This window comes from Thunnus albacares, chromosome 23 (genome assembly GCF_914725855.1).
Source record: "Thunnus albacares chromosome 23, fThuAlb1.1, whole genome shotgun sequence".
Classification (NCBI taxonomy): domain Eukaryota; kingdom Metazoa; phylum Chordata; class Actinopteri; order Scombriformes; family Scombridae; genus Thunnus; species Thunnus albacares.
In genome coordinates, this window is record NC_058128.1 from 18578186 (window position 1) to 18601850 (window position 23665).

A 23665-nucleotide genomic window follows, 5' to 3' on the forward strand; every position below is an offset into this window, starting at 1 on the left:
ACAAAAAAAAATCAACAGGAACAAATCCAATATTGCACCATTTTATGCCTAAAATCTAAAAGCATCTCCAACAGAATTCAAACCTCTGAAACAACAGTAATCATAATGAAACTTTCCATTAAGACCTAATGAAATTATCTTACTTTTAACATTTTTTTGACAATGAGGGGCCCACCAAATCCATTCAATTACTGTCTTTTGACTGAATAATTAATTCAATTAAAAAAACTCATTATTGAACGATACAAAAACATGCCATTGTAGAAAATCAAGGCTGTTTTTCTGTAGCCGTAATCAGGGAGGAACTCTGAATCACTAGAGTCTAGTGTATGTGTGCATATATTGTCTGAGTCCATGTGGGAGCAAGTGAGCAATAAGGCGGCGTGATGTTCTCACCCAGACAAGTAAATATGACGGGAAGTCATGCTCGCCTGCAGGTTAACTTCCATCCTTCCTTCCTTCCTGCCTTTTTACTGCGTCTGCAAGGCTCAATATTCAGTGCTCAAAAGTAACCTTTCAGATGTCGATAAATGTTGAGGGCATAACATGGCCAGATGAGGACAGAGAGCAGAGAGGGATAGAGGAGAGAACCAGCAGTTGCAAGCCGCCTTATGTTCTGCCAGCATTGGACCGGCTGCTGCACTATTAACCCACACAAAACTTAACAAACCTTTTGCTTCGCGTACTACAGCCAAACACTCGCTGTAAACTAGCTTATAACCCCATACAGCAACACATACAATTAGCTGAACTTTAAAAGGTCTAAGGGGCTTTCATAATCAATTTCTTATCGTTTCCTCTCTGACATAAAATCGATGGATGGCCCATCATGAAAGCTGTGCTGCCGTAATGTAGGGGCATGACGTCGAGAACATTCGATTATCATCCAATAGGTGAAGGACCTCCACAAGGCTTCTTGAAGGATGAGGATTTTTTTTTTTTTTTTTTCCAGTTCTGCATCCCATCATTTGAAAGGATGAGACAGCAGCTCAGAATGTGGCGCATGCAGTAAGGCTGCACTCACAGCCAGCATAATGTTGTTTCAGGTGATCCGGTGTATTTAAAGAGTAACTTCACTCTTATTTTAGCTTGAAGAGCGAATTGTCTCTGGCAGTCAGGATGATTGATGATTGATTCCTGTTTTTATGTCTTGATAGTGATGTTGCCTGGACTGGAATGAATGCCTTGTGCCAGTACAAGGCAACAGTATACATTTTTCACACATAATTCTTTGGTCTAGAGTACCCAATTACTCTATTTTTACGGGAGATAGGCAAACAACAGCAGTTGCAACTGGAATAAATTAATGGCATAATCAAGTGACATTAATTTACTAACACAAATAAGTGGATTTGTTCTTTAAACTCAGTTTACTGCTACAATTTGAATTTTTTGGTAACAAATGAAACTGAGGCTCCTGAAGATATGACTTTCTGGTTTTGGTGTTGGTAGCCAGGTTTTGAGATAAACCCCCACCAGAGTACTATTTCTAACCCCACCAGAGTACAATGAAAGTGAATGTGATTTTTATTTTTGGTGTGTTCACAGTGTTGAAACATTACATTTATAAAAGCTTCTCTTTCCAGTATTGGTGTCCCTGTTATTCAAGATAATCCACAGACCTCACTAGTCTCTACTGAAGAAAAAGTCCTTGTGGATTATCCTACAGAACCTCAAAAGGGACAGGAGCTAAAATTTTTTCCCCATGAGATTTTGGTGCACACTGGATATTTTCCTGTCCAGAGCAGGTAGTTTTTTAGGTGCTCCGTATTATCCAAAGTAACAGGGACGCTGTTTCTGTAAAGATGATGGTTTTAAAATGTATGTATTTCATTGCTGTGAGCACTACAAATAGAATTTCACTCATCTTCATTGTATTTCGTTGGTTGCAGAAAAAAAAAATAGCTCATGAAACTGAAATTACTGTGTGACTACATACAACTTGATGAAAGCCCATTTCCACCAGGAAAAGAAAAATGATTAAAAGCTATGCATGACGAAAAAACAAAAACAAAAAAAAACAGAAAGAAAACAAATTACTTACATTTTAACTTTGATGTAAGTCAAAATATTGGCTTCCTATGAATATTTCTGTTTTCATCCTGCCTCACTTTTCCTGTGTTTTTCTTGGTGACAATGGGCTTCCATAACTAGACGTAAGCGAGAAAATCTGCCAGCAGACACAGTCTTTTGTTTTAATAGGCTGTGATTGACTGGCCGTATCGCTGCAATGCAACACAGTTTTTCCCAGAAGCAGCACCACAAGTCAAAGCTGTTCAGCTTCACAAGGCAAAGCTGTGGGTCAGGACAGTTTTTTTAAAAATTGGAGCCAATGAGGGTTGACACTTAGACTTATGGTTTGTAGTGTGTTTCAGCCACAAATGTCTGCACATTAAGCGTAATCCTAATAAACCACAGGAAATGACAAAATGCAGGTACTCCTGTAAGAATCATGCAGGACAAAATGAAATAGAATTTAAATTGTTTTTGAATGTTCAACCAACTGTCTAAATAAGAAGCTGCTTGTGCAATGACAGACTCCCCAGGCCGCACTCAGACGGAGGATTTTACAGGTTGTCCCAGCTATGTGTATGACATTTGCACACTAACCTAGAATGCAACAACTTTTCCACTCTGGCTCAGACCAAAGTAAACCGGCTGTGCTGGAAGTGTGACTGCACCTTAAATTGCTCTTTCCACACGTGTGCCGGCCTGTTCCTGAAAACCACTGGCCCAGTTTATTCTTTCTCTGCAACAATCAAGCTGTAATAACTGATGGAGTTTGAGCTTGAAAGGTGCAGCTCCTCTCTGTTCGGGCTGGTTGGGGTTTACTCAGCCATGTTTGAAAAAACAAAAAGTCATCTAACAGCCTTTATCCGTCCTCCATGGTTGCTTGCTGCCAGACAGCCCCTGACTGTCCCTGACCTGCATGAGGCTCTTGTCACATCTCTCTTTCAGCCCAGAGAAATGGAGTTTGACTCAGGCTGTTGTTTCCATGAATCCTCCGGGGGCTGTATTAAAAAGGCATCGCAGCAATGTTGACAGGAATACATTTATCGGGATTGTGTCTCCTTTCAAGAGGCGGCTGGGGGTGGCGCGGACTGCCACAGGTCGCCTTGGCTGGCTGGCAGGCTATTTGATCTCCATATCACCTGTACTGGATAGTCCCGCACCAGGCTGGCGCTTCAGACGGAGTCTCACAGAGTAGATAGAGATCGGATGAGTCCTGCCTTTTTTTTTTTTTTTTTTTTTTTTAATCATTGAGCACAAAGCTCATCTTTTGGCAAATAAATCTGTGAGCAGCAGTTACTGCTTCCCCTCTCCTCTTGCTTCTTGTCAAGCTTAGCAGTAATTGCCCGGCTGTGAGGCATTTGGAATATGAATGTAGGAACTAATGGCATCAGTACTTTCTGGAAATGGTGTGCTGTGTTTTAAAGTACTGAAAACATCTAAGTGGGATGTCATTTCACCTTTCTGCATCAAGAGGCAAATTCAAATCAGTCAGCTTTAGGACATTTCACTCCTCAGTATTTCTGCACCACCAAACTTTGTCATGGTTTGCAGCACCTGTGCAAATTGTTTTCTGCAAAGTAGCCTATGTCTGTTCTCATAAAATATAAACACGTTTATTATGACGGAATAACTATGAATCTTCACCTTTACTGCAAATGAATACCTCTACAATCCCCATTAAAATGGTTATTATGGGGTTTGTAGGACTATACAGTGACATGCATAATTTAAGAGTTTCCAGTTCAGTTGTTCTTTGAAGACAAGAAGCTACCACCTCCTAAAACCTCTTCTCCATTTATCTTTCAAGATAGCAGAAGTGTTCAGCAATGACTTTAACCCCTAAATGTAATAGCTCTGGTATCGATCTGACAGCATCACATCCTGTGCATCCGGGTGGCAACACCACTCCGCTGTCCACCATCCTACTAATTACATACAGTAGAAGCTGTGAGGCATGTATGAGTGAAGCTCCGTTCCTAATTATTTTCTCCTCGAAGCACTCTGTCAGCAGACACTTGAAGCTGGCGAGCTTTGACAACATTTCGTGGCGTGTTGATGGGAAAACTTCCACAGTGTTAATGGTGGTCACATGAGCAGTCCTCTTGCTGCTGTCAATAAAGGAGGAGGGCAATGGGAAGTGTTTGTGTGACTCAGCACTGCAGTAGAAAGATGACAGACAAGAAATGATTGCATGTGTATGATTGACAGTGTGCCTGATCATATGCAACAGTAGTCACACACATCTCTAGTCAGGCAAACTGCACAGCAATTAGTTCCAATGTATAACTTCCACTAAAGCTGATAACCAGTAAAACAGCACTTGTAAGTAGAGAACTCTGAGCTGGCTTGCATGGCTGGCCTTTTGTAATCTTTTATACAGTATGATGTTACAAAGAACTCAAATTGCAAATCAAGCATACTGCAGACTCCCAGAAACGCATGTTCGAACTTGACAACCCTTACATTAGTTCACTTTTATTCTTTATTGCGTCACTTTGTGATTTTTAATGCTTAAAATAGCAGCGTTTTTTCTTAAAGTAAGGAATAAAGAAACCATAACAACGTAAAAAGATATACATTTTTAATGATTTGGATCAAATACTATAAAATCGAAAACCTTAAATACCAGATATTATTATCAAAGAGATAGTACCAATACTGCTGTGATGTTACCTAATATTATGACAGATGATATGTATGTTATGACAGATGGTTATGTAATATATGAGGTAAACCCAAGCAGTCACAGTTAAGATGGTAGCAAGATTTTTTTTCCCAAAATCTCTAAAAATGTTTTCCCCAAAATGTAGCGACAATGTGCGACTCCTTAATTGTATACACGAATGTCCCTTTCTCATAAATCATTCTTAACCAGATCCATATTATCCAATTTTCACTGGTTTTAAAGGTGCAGTGTGAAGAATTCAGTGGCATCTAGCAGAACGGACTTGGCAGAAATGGAATATATTATTCATAAGTATGTTTTAATTAGTATGTTATCACCTGAAAATAAGACTTGTTGTGTTTTCGTCATCTTAGAATGAGCCCTTTATATCTACATAGGGAGCAGGTCTCCTTCCACAGAACCCGCCATGTTACACTGCCATATTTCTACAGTAGCCCAGAACAGACAAACCAAACACAGGCTCTAGAGAGGGCCTTTCACATTTCTTTGCAAGTTTCGCGGCCACCATAGGTTCTGCTACACACTTGAAAGTGGGGGGGTGTATTCAGTTTGTTGCAGTCTGCAACCTCATTGCTACATGCCACTGGTCCTACACACTGGTCCTTTAAGTAATACCTACTGTATGCAAGACTTTATATTGAGTGAGCATTGCATTACTTACATTGCATCGACTTACGGTAAATATTTTTTTCTTTCAAATGTATCTGGTTTTGAAATAGGGAATGATTGAAATACCAAAATGTCAACATATGAAACAAAAAGGTTTCTAACGATAGGCAGGAATAGAATTCATTCATTGACAACATATAATTTGCCTGCCTTAGATTTTGAACAGGGAATCACTGCCAATGTGGTGTCCAAAAAATCATTTTATTTAAGGATATGTCAGATAATTGATCAGTAAATCACTGGGTGAATCTCTAATGGGTAGAAGCAGTATGTCATAAAAGGGAAGTGAAGGGCAGAAACTACGTGTACTACTAGAGTTTGAGTGAACTGGTGTCATCCACACAGACAAACACCTAAACAAGGAAACAAGTCCTTATTCAAGTAATCAGTTTAGAACCAGCTAGTTGTGGATGCACCTTAAGTCATTCCTTAAATAATGTGATTTCAGATTGAATTATGCCATTAGAAGCATAATGTCTTTTTATGGGTTTTTGTCATTGCATTTCACCTGGAAGGCCCTGCAGCGTAATGTGAACATGGTTAGGATGAAATCTGACTCTGACACCTATTCTGACAGCAGAGTTATTACTAGGAGATTATGAATCAAACATTTAGTCCACAGTCAGGTTTATGAGATGGATTGCTAAGGGCTCCTGAGCTCTTTTGCATTTAAATAACCTCTTGTGGCCCACTCAAACGCTTTGCTTTATTAACGTTCACCCAGACTAATGATGTAGAACGCCCCATTAATTGATGAAAATGCCGGCTTCAGATCCCCACGTCGCTCTTGCTTTTCTACCATTGCCTTTTGCTAGCGAGATATATATCTGTTGACATGGTGATCAAAGCCGAGCACTGATGGCACGACTTCAGTGTGAGTCGACGCGGAAGGTTCAGCTCAGAAGGATCAAGGGTCTTTATCACAGAGGAGGCTGCTGAATTCAGAATGATGAAGGCATTGCAACTCAAGCTTCTTCTCTCTGGTTCTGCTCAGCATTTGGTTTTGAATCAAATATCCGAACATAACATCCTATAAAAATGTATTGATCCCTGTTGGGGACTTGGGCTGCTGCAGTGGCAAGAGTGATGGTATCCAGCATGAAGAAAAAGACCACTAGCACATAAGCACAAGCACAACATGATGCACATACACAATAAATACAAGCAAAAAGCAATAAAACACAGCACAAGTGGTTGTGTGGTTATGAATGTGACAATTTTATACTGTCACTAAAGAGTATTTCACTTCTTCCCCTTAAGGAACTCATAATGGACACACAGCTACTTCTATAGGGAGCCCCAAAGTGTCCAATATTAAATGAATAAATAAATAAATAAGACATGAAGAAATAGTAATAAATTGAGTACAAAATAGAAATAACCCAATAAATAATGAAATTGTTTAATAAATTATCAAAACTTGTTAAAAGTGTTCTTTCTTAATTTGTACAGTATTTTCAGCACTTTCATTAGAGTTCCTTTTTATTTTAAAATGCCCTGTTTCATAAGACTATTTGTATTTGATGATGGCATTTCAATGACACACTTTATTTCATAATTTCATGACAGGGGTGTTGTCAGCAGTCACCACCCCCTCACCTTTCAGCCAATCACATACCGCTTGCCTCTCTTAAGCAAGCAGTCTCAACTACTGCTAACCAATTTAGCCCATTAGCTTCTGCTAACAAGAGTAAAAACAATGCTAAAGTAATTCTAAATCAACCAAATAGAGATACCGTAACTAATCTCTCATTTTGTTTAGCTTAACAAGGCTGCACATGTTAACTTTACCTAGCCAGCTAACTAGCTAAAAAATCAAGGTAGCTGGTGATAACACTACTGTCATGAAAAGTGACTTAATGAAATAAAATTATGCCATTACAAGATAAAAACAGATTTTTGTAAAAGAATATTTGAAAAAAAAATTACATGATGAAATAAAAATGAACTCCAATAAAACTTTGCTATTATGAAAAAAAGAATGATGAAATAGTTGAGTTTTAATAATTTCTTACATTATTATGCAATTTATTTGTTCATGTATATATTTTTCACAACCTATTCATATGATTATTTTTTTCATAATCATAAACATACTTATTTAATATCGACCACTTTGGGTCTGGGTATTTAAGCTAAAACTCTCCTAAACAAAATCAAGATTATAGCTCTATTTGCAGCTGTGACCTGGCCCAATATTTGAAATCAATATGAGGGAAAAAATGTTACCAAGGTGCTGTATGATCTCAGTCTGCATCCTGATCAATATTACATCCTCGTTAGTGAGACAAATTATCCCCGGTCTGTGCAGCTCACCCTGCGTTCCGCTGCTGGAACACTCTGCCTCTCTCAAGCCCAGCTCGTTTCTAATCACACCTAAAAGGGGAATTTTGATCGAGATTAATTGCATCCCTTGAAACCCTGGCTCCCACCTGCCAGTTTGGGACCTCGCCCCTGAGAGTATCAGTTTAACCCGAGTAAAACACTGAGATGGCTGCCAGGAGGAGGAGGAGAGCTCTGGCATCAAGCACAGAGTGGTGGAACAGTAATGTGGGATGGGGAGTAACGCTGATGGATTTTGGGAATTTGAGTGAACGTGTGTGCGTGTGTGTGTGTTGCTCTTTCCCCCCACTACTTCATACACTACGCCTGAGTGGCTGCTGGATCTGACAGCCCAGCTTCCCAGAATTCCCGCGTGGCCGACCTCTCGAGGTTGGAGGGTCTTGTTGCCATGTGAACCGCACAGAGCAGGGTGCACCACATCAGGAGCCGTTTCCCATCTGAGCGGCGAGGGTGCAATCACACTTGCTGTTCATTTTCTTTAGTCCAAACCAGACCAGAAAAGTTCACTTTGGTGTAGTGTTGTTTCTTTTAGCTTGAAGAAGGGCTTTGAAGAGCTCATTTATTGGACAGTTTTAGTCACAGATGGGCTGCATTTTAATTTATCAAATTTGATCTGAATTCTTAGGTTTGCATATTGCGTATTTTTAGTATCAAGACTTTTTTTCAGATTTCTCATTCAGATATTGTATTGCTTTATTTTGGCCATTGCAGATTGATGATATGCTGCCAAGACACGATCCTGACGGAGGAAGAGCTAATTAACTCCTGAAGTTAAAGTAAATTTGGACAAATTAAGGTTGGCTGTGCTTTATGAAGCTTAAGGTACCTGCTGAATGTCATTTTGCTATAAGTCCTTTCTTTTGTTTTGCCTTATTTGGATTGGTTATTTTCTTGGCATGTTATTATATTATATATTTCTCTTTTCATCCAGTATGATTTCATTTAATTATTTATGTAGTTTATCAATTTAAACCTATCTTGTCTTTTGCTTTTTCAGTTTGAAACCAGAAGTATCAGGCACTCTCATATAATATGTTTGAATTATTATTTTCTTGTTTAGCCCACTCTTTTTTGTGCTGCGGGATCTCTTGTGAATTCATTTGCAGGCCTCAAGGCTTCCATGTTCCTCCAGAGTGAAGACTCTTAACCACAGTTGCGTCTCTGCGTCTGTACCTCTTCCGTCTCCGCAGATTGTTGAATCTGTTGCAAATTAAAAATGCAAATGCTGTTTTCCGTGCCAAAAACTAATTTACACAGCAGCATATAATCAGAGCAACACATGCCTCTGCAAGATTCCTTGTGTCCAGTTACACTTGAATGGATCCATTGCATTTAGTATTTTGATAGGTTTTGTTGTTCTGGTTGTTGTCCCTTGTTTAGTTATCATGTTTCTCAGTTGTAAGCAGTTTTGCTGGTAGCTCTGTCAGCTTCTGAGTCAGAGTTTGATACCTGCTTGGAACAACATACCCACACTTTTCATCTATGCTCCAGTCTGTGATCTATCAGCAAAATCACAAATGGATCCATACAACCACAACATGCAATGGGGCTTATGCAAATACATGTTCATTAACCTAAACCTGATGATGGATGTGGAAGTTGTCAGTCCTTTAGCAAACCCGATTGAGGTTGACTTTTTGTTGCTATCCGTGCTACTGCATTCTGAATTCAATAAGACAGACTGCAGCAATCTTCAAATTTGTTTATTTTCAGAGACATACTGTGATTATGTCACAGAAGTCATCTTAAAGCAGTAATAATTGAGGGTTTTGTTGGCCACTTGGAGCAGCAGACAGGCTTTGAAAATATTGAGCTTATAAAGTTGTCGTTTTTTTTCACATAAGCAAACAACATCGAGTAGATAGAGGGCAAAATTGGCATCCATTGTTTGTCTAACAACCCGTTTAAGTCCAATATTCACCTCTTCTGTTTTTGGTCTCCACCCACTCCTGAGGAAAATATCTTTGGTGGTTAAAATCTCCACTATGTTCAGTAGCTAGTTGCTAACTTTGTCTGTCTGCATTTGATGCTGGAGAGGTAGCGCTCAGTGGGTTTATCAGAGCTTTTTTGCTGATAGCAGCTTCCCTCAGTGGCTAGAAAAAGCTAGAAAAACAGTTAAGTTTCAGGTTGTAAAACCAAAACAATTAGCTGAAAGATGCAAAAACGCTCCATAGAGCTGAGGGATTGGCTGGTTTGACACATTCAACCCACTAAGATGTGGATCAGCTTTGTTCAGTAAACATCTGGAGAGAAACCCATTTACCCACCTTTTAAGGTGAAAACAAATCTGATTTCACTTCTTGCTAGCCATAATTCCTTGCATTTTGTTGCCATTTTATATAACTGGTTGGGATTATTTTCTCACTCCTAATGACCCAAGCCACAGCTCTCTTGTTAGAGAACCCAAACTCTCATTTGCAGGCCTCTCTGTGTTGTCATTTGGTGGAAATTGCAGCGTACTCAGCTGGACAAACTAAAGGAAGACACACTGCAGAGTTCAGACAACATTCTGGCTGTTAACACAGCCTTAAGTGAGCCGCTAAAACCAAACACACACAACCAAAATAGACTTGCTGAGCCCTGACTGACGCTTCGAAACATGGTCTCCCACAGGAATGAGATAAAGGGACGTGGTGGGAAACTATGAGATATATCCCAGCTCTCATTTTTGTTCATGTCTCAGTTACTTGTCACAGTCTTTGTAACCTCTGACCGGCATAATCTTTTAATATCTGAAGATGTGTCTACTGTGGTGGAGCTTGGGGTCTGTCCCACTGCGATGGAGAAATTGTGAGACAGCAGAGACACAATTCCCTCTCGCACTCTTATCACCAGCCTTATTTCACCCTTGGAAAATGAATCCGAGGCACAAACAAGGAACACACACAGCTGTACATTAAATGGTGCACAAAATCATCCAGCAGCTAACTTAAAAATATATTTTTTTAATTCTGCTGTTTCCTTTCATTATACTACAGAGTGCTCCTGAAAGTATGAAGTAATTTGCATGTAAAGTGTCTTGACTTCCAAACCCCCACTGGGTTTTTATTTTGCCTGCAGGGTAGTTAGATGATATCTCTTTCTCCCTCTCATACAGAGATGAATGAAGTTGCCCATCCGGAAATCCAGACTGCATCTTAAAATTTGCACGTTTCTGTCAAACCTCTGGAGTGGGACAGTGAGGAGAGATCCAGGCATCTCTTAGCGGGAGGGTTTAGGAGCTCATGCTGCTTTCTCTAAGCCGTCATTAACTCTGTTCATATATACTCTGGGATGAAACAAGTATGACAGTGAACTGAACTGAATGTGAAAAAGATTGATTGAAGAGAAAAATGTAAAAACTGTCACATTCATTTTGTAGCTATGCTTCAGGACATGATTGATGTCCCTCCAAATATCAGTCAAATACATTGTTGGCTGTTTTTCCATTATTGACCATCACTTATCAGATGTATTCACCAAAGTCAAGGCTGCAATCTTGGAACACAGCAACGTGCTAAAATGAAGTCCAACAGGGCAAGAAACACGAACAGGCAGGCAATCAGACAGTTTAGACAGTTTATCCATCACTTCATTTGGAGGTAAAAAACAAAAGTAAGCAGCAACACTAGACAAGAAAACTGTGGTGTGGACAACTGAACCAGGAAGTTGTTGTAAACTATGATGGACAGTTTTGGCAATAATAACAGTTCACCTTCATTTTCTTTTTAGTTAATATAATGAGTTGGTTCATCAAGTTAAACAGCTGGTGGTGCTATTGGGGCCATTAAACCCAAGCCCCTAGGAAGTGCACCAGGCTCTGAAATCAATTTAAGATAGTGGCTAAACTGTGTAATCACAACTTCTGGGTCTGACATGGGCCCAAAATGCATGTTTCCTGCTCACAATCAGGAGCGGCTATAAAACGATGGATAAAGTATGTCACAACCCCCACGAAATGACTCGTTTCACCATCAGAATTTGATTAATTCAGTCCGATAACATGTGGGAAGTCTAGAAGAGCCACATGATTAAATTGATTAGGGATAAATGATAACATTTTATCCCCATTCAAATTAGCGGAGGGCTAAACCAGAAGCTAGCCAGCTCAGTCTGGCGGAAGTCTCCGGTGTGCATGTGGTTGGGAGGCAGGGTCAAAGGAAACACTAGTGCGCTTTTTCTATGGACCCCACAACATGGAAGACTATGCAGAAGCTGTGCATAAGGACTGGATAATTTTAAACCTGGAAGTTGAACTTTTGTGGCTTCCTGCGCCACTGAGCAACTTTCACAAGAATGAACAGGGACCCGCCTCTAACACCATATCCAGTTCTCTTTATACATCCGTGATTCAATCATTACAGAAGAAGCAGGCACAACAAGATGATGTAATTAAAAGAGCGCCAGTCAAACCTCAAACAATGAAAAATAACAGAAAACGTGATGGAAATATAGCATTCCTGTTTGATACATGTATTAATTTGAGGAGTGTTACAGTCTCCATACAGATTTTATGTTTTCGTCTGTGACTATTTTTCATCTCTTCGGAGGAGCGGAAATGTAAGTGGACGTTTAAGTCACAAACTTCATGTACATCATGATTTAAATGCTAAATCTGTTTCCATTGTACTCACATTTTGTTTCTATTGATATGACAACTTTTCACACCGCAACCAAGCATAAAACTTCTTTGCAATATCTGTTTCCATTTTCCCTTTTTACCCTTTTTTATGCTCAAATCAAAAATGCGAATAAAAACAAGTGGATGGGGACGCACCTAGAGAGAAAGAAAAAGAACATGCAGAAGAGAAGATAAACTGAAACTTGAATGTTATTGGTAGTTGTGTAATGTAATTCCGTGTCATTCATTTATCTTGAAAATATAAATACAATGCAGACTGGAGTCTCTGACAACAGTCATTTGTTTTGTGGTGTAATGAATTAATGCACAAAATAAGTAATGTATTTGTTTATTATATTGCATAACAAGACATGTCTTGATGTGAAGTAACTTCAATGTGTTAAGCTACTTTTTTTTAGTAGCCTGTAGTGAAGCTTGCTACTTTTAAGAAAAGGGTTTCTATAGCTCAACTACGTCCAGTGGAGAGATAGTGTCACCAGCTACAGTTTCAGAGTAGCTTTCCCAGCATGTTTTAAAGGCCCTGCATACCTTGTTTTCAGTTATTTTGGCTGATTAGCTCAGGTTGAAGGTGGGACCAGCTATACAGCCATGTATTTGAGGTCACCAGATTTGAGGTATAACTACTGTATGATTTTGGCAATATCGTAGCTTTTCAAGATCTAAGCAAGTAGTTTGGTGAGTGCAATGTTAAAATAACTGATAAAAATAGCCAAACCTATAAAAAAGGATTGATGTTTTGATAAACTAGAATTATCATTTAGTATTGTCTTGTCCTGCAAGTTACTTCTAATGGAAGTAATCTCAAGTGACAAATAATTTATTCAAGTTCTTCTCATATATCATTTCACCTTAATGTCAGAGTGGTCTTTTCTAATCAGTGTAAACAGCAAAAATAATTGTGGAGGCACAAGACTGGTCTTCAGGGATGTGCTGCTAAATTCTCGAGACACTTCAAGTATTTCAAGGCTTGCGACCGGCATTTGAGTATTTGAACACTCGAATTGGAATATTTCAGCGTTGCCATGACAATAAGTAAATCACCTGAGATGGAGGTGGCAGCATGCAGAGCAGATAAGGCAAGAACTATCGCCTTTGCCATTTTACTTTCATCTGCTGATGCAGTCATTACAGACTTGCAAAAAAATGTATTCAAGTAGCAGAGGCCCACAGCAGGGCAGTGTTTGGATTTCAGCTGAGCCTCAGTGGGACAGAAGGAACATTTTTAGCTTTTCAGGACCAAAATGCATCAGTCTGTTGCAGTCTTATATGAATGTACATCGCAAAACACTGAACCCAGTTTGTGATGTTCTGTTGTCTTCTGTACAGAGGTTTAAAGGACAGAATATCCAGTATTTTCTCTTCACTCCACGAAGACTGATCACATCCAAATCCATGTGTCACTGACAGTACTCAGAGCCGCACTCTCGTACCACAACAGATCTATTTTTGCATTCCAAAGCTATGGATAAAGTCCGAGGCCTGAGGTCATGTTGATTGAGATGGAAATGTGTTTACGACAAGCATAACGCTGTCCTTGAACTCGCTGAGATTTGTTATTAAGGCGATATTCACACTTCTGGGATAGAAAGCCCCTTCCTCTCAGTCAGCCTGCTTTCTTTCTGCCTCGCATGACTAACCCAGGCATCAGCAAAAAAGCACATTTTATCAGTAGCAGGGCTTTGCCAGGAAATCATTCACCTATATAATTACGAATCGACAAAAGGCAATTTGTACAGTATCTGATTGCAGGTGAAAGATGCATAGGAATCAATATCCCCTATCCATCTTTTCTTGTGGAATTAAGGTCTTAGGGGTATTCTTTGTCTGGGCTCAGACACTCATATGTTGCTATCATTTCACTCATCACACATTATTTTTTCATTTTATATTTGGTCATATTTTGTCCTGTTTTCAATTTATTCTGCATGTTCATCTGATTGTACCTTTGCCCCTCTCTGTATTTCATTCCCTCAGTAGCTTTAACCCAACCAATCAAATTTCTCTGCCAGATTTTAAGATTGCAGGTCAGCAAACTGAAGGATCTCTCTGGTCAAACTGTATTTGAACGTATAAAGGCAGTGTCTTCTTTTTGTCTTTTTATGCATGATCAATGGCAAGCATGATATCGGACGTGCTGTAGACTTTTTTTGTGTTCACAATTAGGATGAATAACATTGTTCCCCCTATTTTATGTAAGTTATTCACTTAGCTGTAGCAACTGTGTTTGAAAAAAGACAATCCGAAGTTAAGGTACACTTACTTGCTTTTTCTAGAGCTTTTAACTTCTTCACTGGCGGATAGAGTTTACTCAGTTTGTATGGTGATGTATCTGCTGACATGCAAGCTCAGTCGCTGTTATGATTTGATAATATTGAACTACTGGGGTTATGTTTAACTGCCCAGGGACTGCAGATGGAAAATACCAAAATATGGTGCAAAACATATCTTCTCCTCTCTTATGAGACAAATGTTTTTGAATAAATTTACTCTAAATGATTCCAAATCACCCCAGAATTCCTCACCACCTAAGAAGGTTATAACGAGACACCAGTTAAAAAAACAAACAAATGATGAGTACTGAGAAAAAGATTTTCTGCCGATCTCCCTATATTATGATCTCTACATTGCCATTTTTGTAATGGTAGTGGAATTTAAATATGTAACTTTATTTAGGTTTTGATTTGCCAAAAAACAATTTTTTTGATCGTTATATTTAGTTTACAAATATTTAAAGCAGCCTTTAAAACCCAAGATATGTAATATGTATGTAACAGAACAATTAAAACTTCTCATCATTAAACTCAGATACCCACAAATATTATTGAGGACATAATATCAGTGTTTGTTAATTGTATAGTACCTACAGCCCTGTCTAGGACCTCTTTTCCATGTTGGCTAGGTAGTTTGACAAAAGAATCTCAACTCAAGGTCCGCCTACTAGCTTTTTCCAGAGCTTTCAACAATAATAGACTGTGTGATATAGTTGAAAGCTCCACTAAACAGATGGGACTGTTTTGTCAAACTATTCTTTCTAAAATCAGGAATGTGCTCATCATGCTTGAGGCTTGGCTTCACCAACTAAAAGTGAGAGCAAGACTATGTAACATTTGAAATAACACAACCCTCCTCTTAGAACAGAAAAGTTGAATTCATAAGCAACAAACCACTCTTACTCTGTTCAGTATACTCAGGGGTTTTGCTGCTATAGACTCACATGGTTTGGTATGACCTGTAGCTTATGGTGGCTAATTTTTTGTGTAGTGATCTATGTTTGGTGACTTATGAGTGACTGATGAGTTCCAGGTATCCCTTTTCAAACAAAAGTTGTGCAAGTCATGTGAACAAAACACAAATAAGTAAAATGTGACATTGCTGTCACTTGCTGACAACATGTCTCCCACTGTGAGGCAGGAATGTGGCATTTTGATGAAGTGGATGCCTGAAATTGTTTGTACATTGTGTCATGTAACTTTGCACTATGTGAGTGTTCAATTCCACTAGGCAGAGCACAATATTGCTACTACTGAACTTGGCAACCTTATATACAGCATGTGAGTGTGTGTGTGTGTTTGTTTGTTTTTTGTATTGTATTTGGTGCAAGGCCATTTTTATGATTTGTGAGACTGTAATATCTCTTTAAGACAACGGACACAAGACAAATATCTCTGTGAGGAGACAAAAATTACAGTTTGATCTTTTATTAGAGGAGAAAACAGTGTCTTCTGGGACTAGAGTTACACCCCATTTATTATAATAACTTCTCATTTATGTGAGACTTCTCAGAACACAAATTACAGAGTGCTACAGAGAAAAAGAAGCAGGATACTTTAAATAAACAGATTATAAAAAATAAACAACTTCTGTCTATGTATAGTTTACCACTTCCCCCAAGCAGTTTGCAGTATATGCAATTAGATTTCAAACCTTGCTTGAAATTACCTGCTTCCATTTCTTTATGCGGGTGTCAGGTGATTGATACCAAGCACAGAGTAACATTATGCTTTCTTCTTGTTTATCGTGATGGATTATCTCATTCTTCAGAAGCTGTTTTTCATACTGTACAAGAATGTTAACAGCAGCAAATGGCTTTTTTTTGATGTAGGAGAACAAGCGCTCATACAGTAGTGTAAAGCATCTCCAACTGTGAGCAGAAACTAGAGAGGGAACCTGGCACATTGGCACCAATTATTCTCTCTTAAAATCTCCTGTTGGCTGATTAGTTTTGCTTTATTTTTCTGATATGATCCCATAATCCAAGGATTGGAAAAAAGCATGTAAACACTGGATAATTTACTTGTTCCTCATGTTTTCACCTGATTGCATTCTCGCTTTAACAAGTTCAATAAAATCATATGTCTAGCTAATTTACAGACAGAAAAATGTGTCTGTAACTGCTGCTAATTGCTCAGTTATTCATCATGGTAAAGAAGAGCAAGAGAGCAATTAGTGAGAAGGTGGCAGCATTTTTTTTGCTGTCACTGTTTCAAAAAGTCAGTTCGGTAATGTACCAGTTAGCCTTTCCATTTGATTTCCAGATGCCAGACGGGGAACACGCAGCCAACCAGTTACACCACTGTTTAAAACAATATAGAGCTGAACACAAAGCCGACACCAAGTTCAGTTCTTAACTACTCCAACCTGCTGTTGTTCCCAGGGTGTCAAATACCGATGGCTTTGTCATGCCCCTCAGCGTCTGATACTGATGTACAAGGTGCCCTTTAGCGTCTGTATGAGACGCACCTAGCTTTCAGCTAACTCCAATGTAAAGCCATGTGCCTCATTGTAAGACGCCCAGAGCAACTGCTCCAGCTGTCCTTTCCTCCAATATTAACCCTCCCGCGGTGCTATATGACGCTTTGAGCATCAGTCTGGTGAATGAACCGGAGGGCCTGTTGCCCAGAAGTATTTTCCTCACTGTCAAGTGTCACCCGAGTGAAAACCTGCATCTTACCTCATGTTCTAAATTTTCTCTCCTCATTTAGAGTTGAATCTAAAACCACTTTGAGAAAATAATATGCCTTCACCTTTAACATGATAATTTCTGACATAGTATACTGTATGTATATATTTTCCCCATTAATAGTCTAGTTTATAAGGTGTGTAAAAAAAAAAAAAAAAAAAAAAAAAAAGTACAGTGTACAATTCCCCAAAGCCCAAGTTGACATCTTCAAATTGCTTGTTTTGTTCAACTGATAGTCCAAAACCCAGAGAAATTCAGTTTGCAATGATATCAAACAGTGAAAGCAGAAAATCCGCACATTTGAGAAGCTGGAACCAGTGGACGTCTGAAAAAGTGGTTGAAGCAATTATTTGATTATCAAAACAGTTGCCAATTAATTTTCTGTCAATCTACTAATCGATTACTGGACCAATCTTTTCAGCTACTTCTGTTGTGTGTGTCCTTTATGCTGACACAAATCAATTCTCAAATTAAAATGGACTCTTAAACTTAATGGAATTTCATTTTCAATTTTGTGCTCACTTTGTGTTGCAGTGTGCAAAAATAGAGGGGAGCAGTAGAAATAAGCGTTTTCAGTAATTGTTCTCAGGGATTAAAGGGTCAGTTCATCCAAATTACAAAAAATATATATTTTCTCACATACCTCATGTGGTATTTGTCATGTGTAATTTTGGTCCACCTCTGAGTGTTATGCGTCCACCTCAATACAACTGAGGTGAATAGAATTTTTTTGTGGGGCTCACAGTGAAAAAATAACTTTAAAATTACTTCAAAAAAAATCTACAGCATGTTTTGTCAGAAAAAGATTCACAGCTATTCAGTGAGCAATTTTCATAGGGACTATTTCTTTACTAGAACATCATTTAAATGAAAACCAAACCAAAAAAACTTATCTGAATGCTTATATATCACTAGACATTAGTGAGATATGTTGTTTTGCAAACTGGATGACCTAACCCTTTACATAAATATGACCTGTGTGTAATTTTAAATATGGGAATTATAGATATTACATAATACAATCACCACATTTGTTTGTAACAAGATACACTGTAGCCTACATGCGAAATTAGAGACTATAATATATAGAATATGCACATTTTTCAGTGGCGGCCAATTTAGCTCTACAATCCTGTTGCACTGCAAAGTTATTATTAATATAATGCGATTTCACTCAGTATATATGAATATATAGAATGAATATGTGATTCTTATTTGAGGTGGATTGTATCTCTGGCTGATGATGAGAGCTGCAGCTCTACCTGTGGCCTCCTGTCATGACTCTGTGCTGATATTGGCAGGGATGAAGGTGACTGAGGATGACAGGCAGCCAAATGCCTTTTCACCTGCAGATGATTTCTTAATGCAAACGCCCTGGTTTAGACAAATGGGAGGAGGGAGGCAGCAATTACGATGCGGTCGACCTTCAGCTTGTGCATGCGACGTTGCTCCGTGATGGAGCTGTCAGACGCTTCATGCTTGGCCTTGTTTACCTTTATCACAGTCTCACGGTTTCCACCTTTGTTGCTAAGGAGTCCAATGGCAAAATATTTGGTTTGAATTCTCAGTAAATTAATCAGATTCATCAGTCAGTTTCAGAGAGGCTTCCTCATTTAGTGGATGGATTTTTTTTTCTCAGAGTGGATACTTCATGACCCTTTTTGCTTGATGATTTTCAGTTGTGTTCATATATTATGGAGAGACAGGCTCTTCATCACTTTCTGCTTCTTGGGAAAATTACTGGGAAAATTTCCTAGACAGACAAGGGAAAATGCAGCTAATAAATTCTGCATGTAATGATTAAATTTAAATACAGAGGTCAAGAGCCCTCATTATTTGCACTAAAATATTAAAATAGTGTTAATATTTTATGCAGGCAAATATGCAGCGCTGAATTAATTTCAAAAGAAAATTGTTTGCATAGAATAAAGTGATTTGGGGCCAAGCATGTAAGTGAGAAACTTTTATCCTGGAGCTGAATTTTTAATTTGACCGTGCAGAGCTGCGTCGTGTCCCGTGTTGCTCCCATACGGTTCAGTGTTAGTGTGACTCATTGAATCATAGGAAAAAAAACAACTGGTGTTACCACATTAATTCTTTGGAAACCCCTACATACTGTAGACTGATTTTACATCATTCTTTACATTGAGTAAAGATCAGGCCTGATGGTGTTTACTGTATATGTATATAAAGCACTTCAAAATGCAATCACTTCAAGCAGAAATCAGTGTTTCCATACAAATGTGTGCTCGGATGCATGTAACACGACAGTGATGCAACCAGTTCAGGGAGTGATATATTTCCAGGTTGTGTGAAATTAAAGCCAAACTAAAATGTGAATTCTCTTCATTTTTGTATAAGAAAATATCAACTATAGTGATACTGCAATTATTGCACACATATTTCCCTTTTTCATAACCCTAACCCTAACCCTGGAATCACAGAGTAATGTAGGGAGTACTCAAGTCACTAGATGGGATGGTTAACAACATCAGCCCCACAGCTGCTTGTGTGGCTGTTAGAATTGAAATGATAGTATGAATTTGATTAATGCACCAATCAATAACCAGTATTGATAATGTCAATCAGAACCAAAAAATCCCCCTACATTTCCTCCAGGGGGTGTTATCAAGGCAAAAAAAAAGTAACTTATTCTTTTTTGTATATATATTTTAATTTCAGTTCATTAACAAAAAATCAAAGGAAGAAGACCAGACTGTTTTCTCCATCACATCAGACAACATTACTGGCTGACAATCAGTATCTAATAGACTAATACATCAGTCTAAACCTGTTAATTGCTATATAATTACATCTTGATACACTTAATCCCTCTTGCTGATCAATTACACAGAAGACAGATGAACTCTGTGTGTCTCTAACGGCGCAACAGATCGCCTTCCCATCAGCACACCAGAGAGATTCTGGAAATAAAATCCAATTCTGTTTCTGTTCGCCTTTCGCATACATTGGTAAGACAAGTCACGCATGGATAGCAGTGGGGCAAGTCTCTTCTCCAGCCTGATTAGTTCTGCTCCAGAAATGTGGAGAGTGACGAGCTAATCGCAGCCACGGCGGCGGTGAACGTAGGTCTCTGAGGGACTTAAGGGACAGATCGATGAGCCGCAGGCCCAGAGACAGCAGCCGATGCACGGCTTCATCCAGTACAATGTCAACATGAAGCATGCGAGGCTCACTGAAGGGAGGAAAAATTGTCAGAGTTTGGATGTCTCAACCTGCATCTATATCCAATGACATGACCAAGATGTAGCAGTTTTATTACTTTTATAAACACAGACCTCCACCTCATTGTTTCACAAATGCCATCTGTGATCATCATTGCTCATTGTTCATTGCTCTCCAGGTGTTATTTTATAATGAACACTCAATGATAAAGGTCAAAACGGGACCAGGAAACTCCAGTATTTTGTGCCTCTGGTTTATATACTGTAGTGCTACATTGCTGAGAATATCTTCCAAATGTGCCAGTGTATGTGGAAAATAGAAATTTGTGTAAAGTCAACTGTGTACCCTAGGGTGTTCTGCCAGAAAACACTTTCGCACCTTAGACATTTTGCATTTTACATCTTAATGGTTTTCCCCATTTGTCAATAGACTCAAACTCCCATTGGCTGCACTTGGACTTTACCCAAGCTGTAAAAAGAATTTGCTTATTTGGCCATTTCATGCATTGCTGTTACTCAGAGGTGATATGAAGGGCTGCAGGTCAGACACTCAATCATATGTTATGACACTGTTTAATTATTTACGTACAGTATGATGATATGACCACCACAAAAAGACACACAGACTGCTTTCAAAAGCTGGGCTGTAAGTATCTGATGCAGGGAATTTACCCAGTGGAATTTAAATAAAATTATACTTTACAACTAGGGTCTTATTTTTGTAGTTGTAACATTTTATTCATATTTGAACATTGTTGGATGTTGTCTTTACAACTTCAAAAGGCCGAGAGGACAGTTTAGACTAACTCCCTCACTTTCCAAAATGGCTATTACTGTCATTTTGATTAAATTTTTCTCAAGTTGAGTGAAACAGTGCTCTAAGATTCGAAGAGTATAATCTTGTAGTACTATATATATTTTTACATGTTAATAAGATAAGAAACATGTGTATGTCATGTACAACATGCCATTATAAAGTTTACTAATTTTTAACTTTGCTGGTAAAATGACACATTGTCCCTTTTTGTATCATTTTTCTTCAGATGACCTGTCTGGCTTGGCTTCTGAACCACTCCACTGCTAAAATGAGCGCTGAGTTGATTTGACCAGCTTCTCTAAAAGGCAAAGATCAGTAGAAAAGATTAGTTTCTTTTTTTTTTCCAGAACTGTATTGATCCTGTTTGAAAGTCTGAGCGTGCCACATTCCAAACACGACAATTTCCCTGGAAAATAAGTGTGACACACATTTATTCTCCCAAGATTACACGTCAGCTCATACCTTGGCTGTGACTGACAGTGAAGGAGGAAATACTAATGAGATTCAAAAAGTGCTGTAGGACTCTCTGCTTATGGACGTGCCCTGTAACAACTGTTTACTCCTCTCCGAGACCTAATTCCTCCTATAAAGTAGAGCCGTGCTTTATGTAAGGTGTTACTTTGTCCTTCCCTGCCCGTCCTGCTTCAGATAAATTTACACGCTCAAAGTGATTTCCACACTAAACACTTTCTCGTCTCTTGTCAGGATGGATTTAGACAATGTTCTTCCACTATATTCATTTCTTTCTAATTGTCTTTCCACACCTATCCTTGTATTACCTGTCCCCTTCCCATCCCTCCCTTTCATACGCTCTCTCTCTCTCTCTCTCTTTCTCTCTCTCTCTCTCTCTCTCTCGGCTGAGTGACTTGTTGAGATGGACGTAATGAGACAGGTCCATGCAGGGAGGGAGATGGAGGCAGTGCCATGAAGGGAGTGCAGCCGTAAACAAGGTGAAAAATAATCAGGTGACGGTGGACCTGCGGCTCTCTGAGGGCCTGCTGCAGGCACGGCCGCAGCAGCGAGCACAGCGATGCAACAATACATCACTTTCTCCTCAGAAATGACTTTTTTTACCTTCAGTCAGCTCTCGTTAGCTCCCTCACAGTTCTGCTTTTTTTGTTTATTTGTTTTTATGCCAGTCTTGATTTAGCACTGACTCGCCTTATTACTTGTTAGCTCTCAGCCGATTTGATTATTCCTATAAATCATTTCTTACATCTCAGTCTGTGACCTTTAAAAGTGCAGGTGTAAATTTTAGATTCAGTGTTGAAGATGGCAAGGTATCTTTTCCAACTTTTTTTGTATGGTGCTGGAGAGAATGCATTAAAATTGAATCTATGGATGGATAACTATCTAGAACAATTAATCTAAATGAATCATAATTTTAGGGTGGATCCCATCCTTGGCTGTATTTAAATATAAGATTCATCTCTTTGGTGTGTGAAAACAATGCAATCCAGTTATTACTGGATAACCAAAAAGGATAAAAAATATATGGTATGAGACCAGTTACAGACCAGGGTCATGAATGACACAACCAAGACAACCAAAATCATAAAAGACCCAAAGAGAAGTCAACAGAATTTAGCTGAAGGCATTTTAGATATTTTAGGCCTATAGAAATATCACATGAAAACTATGACCGCAGCTTGGCCTGCTTTAGTTTTCTCCAACATATTTGCGATGCCAGTAGAATCCTCTCCTTTTCAGTAATGGACTTTGTTCATTATCCCTCAGTATTTTCTTTATTCAGTCCCACGCAAATTCAAGAAATCTCTGCAATATTTGCGAGAGCTTGCAATTTTGCTAAATTACCGCAACTTTTCCCCATGAAATGTACAAAGCAACAGACCGGGCATTCAGTAAGGATTCAGGCGTTAATGGACTTATTTTAATGGCATTATCGACTGATTTTATTTGGTGCTAATATTGAGGTGAAAGTTTATTTAATAAAGGCTTATAAATGGAACTCAAGTACAATATTTTCTTTTGTATATAACTTTGAGCCTATGGTTCTCATATTCAGAATTTTTTTTAAAAAATCACTGAAATATAGTTGTTTCTGTGATATGCAGTATGCTTTTTATCAAAGGAAGTGATTACATAGGACTCTTCATTGGTAGTAGTTTAAATAAATCACATTATTTTCCTTTGCTTGCAATTTTTCCCATTTCCTGCAATTTTACCACAAAAAGAGTAGAAAAAACATTATGACACATGATTGTATGCAATTTCTAAGAAAAGCCACGGCAAAATCAAGCATTTTTGACCACAATAATCACAAAACTGTATCTCTTTATGAGCAGATCTATAAGTTTCAGATGAACGCAGCATTAGTTTGTTTGGAGAGTACAGGTTGTCATATACGTCC

General features: G+C 38.6%; 1 long non-coding RNA gene across 1 annotated transcript in view; it reads left to right on the forward strand.

Annotated features, from left to right (window-relative positions):
• The window catches only part of LOC122975404, a 34902-nt gene extending 23435 nt beyond the window's left edge, over positions 1-11467 (forward strand). The window contains exons 2-3 of the long non-coding RNA XR_006400656.1: positions 8423-8533; positions 11423-11467. This is a non-coding gene — a long non-coding RNA (uncharacterized LOC122975404). The remainder of the gene's footprint in view (positions 1-8422; positions 8534-11422) is intronic.
• Positions 11468-23665: the final 12198 nt, after the last annotated feature.